The sequence below is a fragment of the Helianthus annuus genome, chromosome 10, assembly GCF_002127325.2.
Source record: "Helianthus annuus cultivar XRQ/B chromosome 10, HanXRQr2.0-SUNRISE, whole genome shotgun sequence".
Classification (NCBI taxonomy): domain Eukaryota; kingdom Viridiplantae; phylum Streptophyta; class Magnoliopsida; order Asterales; family Asteraceae; genus Helianthus; species Helianthus annuus.
Genome location: NC_035442.2, coordinates 33969815 through 33973331, shown reverse-complemented (window position 1 = coordinate 33973331; position 3517 = coordinate 33969815). Strand labels below are relative to the sequence as shown.

The following is a 3517-nucleotide window of genomic DNA, read 5'->3' as shown; positions in this document are numbered from 1 at the left end:
ATACAAAAAGTAGGTACCGGTACCGAAAAAATTCGGTACGAGAAATTCAATATTGGATGTTTTGAACACGAGTATATACACAAACACCACAATATCAATTCCCTACTGTTAGTAAGTCGTGTCTTGAATTTTATTAAGATATTTTTTTGTTTAATCTCGACCAGTATCCAATATGAATATGCCTTCTGTTAGACTCTAGATATAGTAACTTGAATCGAGTAATGCAATTTTATGTCGGTTCTGATATATTGAACATTTGTGATAACCCGTGCTCTCAATCCCAATCATCGAGAGAAGGGTATTATTGAATAATTATGTTACTTCTATTAATATTATTACTATTATTATTATTTATTAAATAAAAATGACCCGCGACGGGAGAAACGCACCGTTTGACCGATAACCCGAACCAAATATATTTAACGTAACACGCACCTACCGTTATATATATATATATATATATATATATATATATATATATATATATATATGGGTGTATTTATTTATCTATCGTTATAATTTAGTGTTAAGTTAAACGGACCAGTTTGTTGAACGAGTCATGGCACCTAACGGATTCAAACACGTGGCCCAAGCCCAACCCAACTCACCCAAATCCCCTACACAAAAACCCTATCCTATAAATAATCCTTAAAAACCCTCACCTAGGGCTGTTCAAACAGCTCGCGGCTCGGAGCTCGCTCAGATTTAGCTTGGAAAAAGCTTGCTCGATATGGCTCGGTTTGAAAGTGAGCTGAGCCGGCTCGGCTCGGTTAGAAAGTGAGCCTAGCTCGACTCAGCTCGTGACGAGCCAAACCAAACCAAGCCGAGCCGAGCAAGCTTGGTCTAAAACCCAGCCGAGCCCCAAAGCTTAGATTTTCAGCTCGGTTTCAAATCCGAGCCAAAACAAGCCAGTTCGGTTTATAATCGAGCCAAGTCCAAGCTTGCGCTAGCTCAGCTCGGCTCATGCACCGCCTTACCCTCACCCCTTGTTTTCTCAAACCATTAGAAAACCCTAAAACTCTAATTTAGCCGCACACACACACACTCTCTGCCTTCTCCCTCATCTCAACGGGATTCCGGCCGGCGCCCTTCTCCTCCGACGAGCACACTCCAAACCTACTCACCACAAACCCTCCTTCTGTTCAGCAAATAACCCAACCTCCTTCTCTACTATTACCAGTCCACCCCCACCCCTGAGCCCTTAGTGAGAGGGTAGGACGAGAGGGAGAGAGTGTGGTGAAGTAGGAGGAGCCGACCACCAGCGGCCGATGGCGGCGCACGGTGGCGAACAGAGAAGCAGATAGATAGGGAGAGATCGGTCAGAGACAGAAAGTGGAGGAGTAAGAGTTGACGGCGGTGGGCTCACATCGGAACAATAGCAGTGTCCGGCGGCTACCGATGACACATAGCACCGGCCCGAGTTGGCGGCGCCGGTGACGAGAACAATAGTGGCAGGGGTGCAAGCAGCAGGTGTGTATTCGATCGTGATTTTCCCTTATTTTTTAGGTTCTTTTGATGTATACAGTGTTCACTCTTTTGATGTCTTAGAATGTGTTCTCTTTTGCTTCATGTCTAATATACATAAGTCTCTGGTAATCTAAAATATAGGGTTGATTAACTGTTTGCAATTCTTGGCTAATATATGAGTGGTCTTGCTTTTCTTCTAGTCATGAGCCTAAATGTAAAATTGTTAGAGGATGTTTGCTAATTAAAGTATATATCTATTTTGTAACAAACTGTTAGTCTTAGGCTTGCTCATATATTTGTTGATAATTTTGATCGGATGATTTCAAGAAAGAGCGTTAGGATGATTATTGCCCGATTGTTGCTAATTATTATTCTCGGTGATTTTGAATTACGAAATGAAAATGCGTCTTGTGTGTTCGATGAATTAAGATGATAACTGTTATATGGTCTAATGATGATAATATAAATTGTTAAGTGTAATTCTAAAAAGGGGGGGGGGTGCTCATGATGGTTGTTGTTTAAATATGCTTATAATATAATGTGATGCGATTCCTAATAATGTTCTTAGGACGAACCATTTGTGTAAGATCTGAACATATGTTTGTAGATTTAACTGATATGGGATTTTTATATATAAATATATATATAATGGCTGCGTTTATTGGTGAATAGTGATGAAGAGTTGGATAAAAATATACGTTTGGTGTTTGAAATACTCTGCAGTGAAAACCAGTGAACAGATGCTTGTTATCCACCTTTCTTCTATTATCAAAAGCATGACAGCTCTTCACAGCTTGATCAATAATAACTCTTCATCAGCTAATGACCGGTATTTGGTGTTTGTCTTTCCTTATTTGTAGTCACTAGTCATTTATCTTAGTTGTATTCAGTAGTCACTAGTTAGCGGTTAAATCCTCATGTAACAAACATGAATTTGGTATTTGTTTTTCCTTATTTTCTAAGACCATATGTAATGGGGCTTTATAAGGGCATGAAAGATTTTGATAATGCCCTTACACCATTACTCATTGGCATTATAGGAGCATGAAGAGTGAGGGGCATTTCTATAATAATGCCCAAAGAGAAGAAAAATAATGGAAAATAATAAATGAAATGGGCATTAACCATTACACCTTTTTTAAAAGGGCATTATGATGATGATGTGGTGAAAAATGCCCTTTAGTGGGCATTAACCATTACCTATGGTCTAAATTACAAATGACATTACATGGCAATTTTGACGCATCTGAACATGTTTTCAGTTTTCAAAATACATATATATAACTCAAAAGAATTGCTCACATGGTTTTTTTGATAAGGTACTACATATGGTTTCTATGCTAATTTATATATTATAGCTTAATGTATACATCTATTCTTTTTCTAGTTTCATATATTTTGAATTATCAAGCTTTGATTGTATGGTTGATGATGACACAGTTGACAACATGTGAAGCATGGGATGAATAGAGATACCAAGATTCATGGATTGCTTAGAGCTATTTTTATAGTAAAATTCCTACCTGAAAGAACGTTTTGACTTCTCTTGTAAACATTTGGGATATGCTTTGTATTGAACTTACAATTGAAGTTATGATATTATGATTTCTACATTCTACAATTATATTTTATTTTATATGATGAATAAATGATGATTTTAGTATGTATATTTTATTAGAAATAATTTTTACAAACAATTTGTACTACAAAAGTCTTTTATATTGTGGCAAAAATTAAAGTGCCACTAAAACTAGTATCGATATGTAACTAAGAATAGTTTTTATCGACATAAAATTTGTGCCAATAAACGCCTAAAATGTTACATCATAAGGGTCCTATAAATTAATTTTTAAGGACGTTTGTATGTGTATCAAAAGATTAAAAGTAGGTAATCACATATTAGAACATTGTAAAAGTGTCCTAATATGTTCTTTTTAGGACGCTATTACGATCATAAAATTGGTTTCATAATCTTATTTGGTATATTAGGACCCTTTTCTTGGTACTAAATTAGCTATAATGTTACATCATAAGGGTCCTATCAATTAAT

The 3517-nt window shown here is 36.4% G+C and overlaps 1 long non-coding RNA gene across 2 annotated transcripts; it reads left to right on the top strand.

Annotated features, from left to right (window-relative positions):
- Window positions 1-1042: 1042 nt before the first annotated feature.
- On the top strand, window positions 1043-3083 carry LOC110881111. 2 transcript variants are annotated; one of them, XR_002559591.1, is made up of 3 exons: window positions 1043-1470; window positions 2191-2296; window positions 2908-3083. It is a non-coding gene; the product is annotated as an uncharacterized LOC110881111 (long non-coding RNA). The 2 variants fall into 2 exon arrangements; XR_002559592.1 differs by having other exon boundaries at window positions 2140-2296.
- The last annotated feature ends 434 nt before the right edge of the window (window positions 3084-3517 follow it).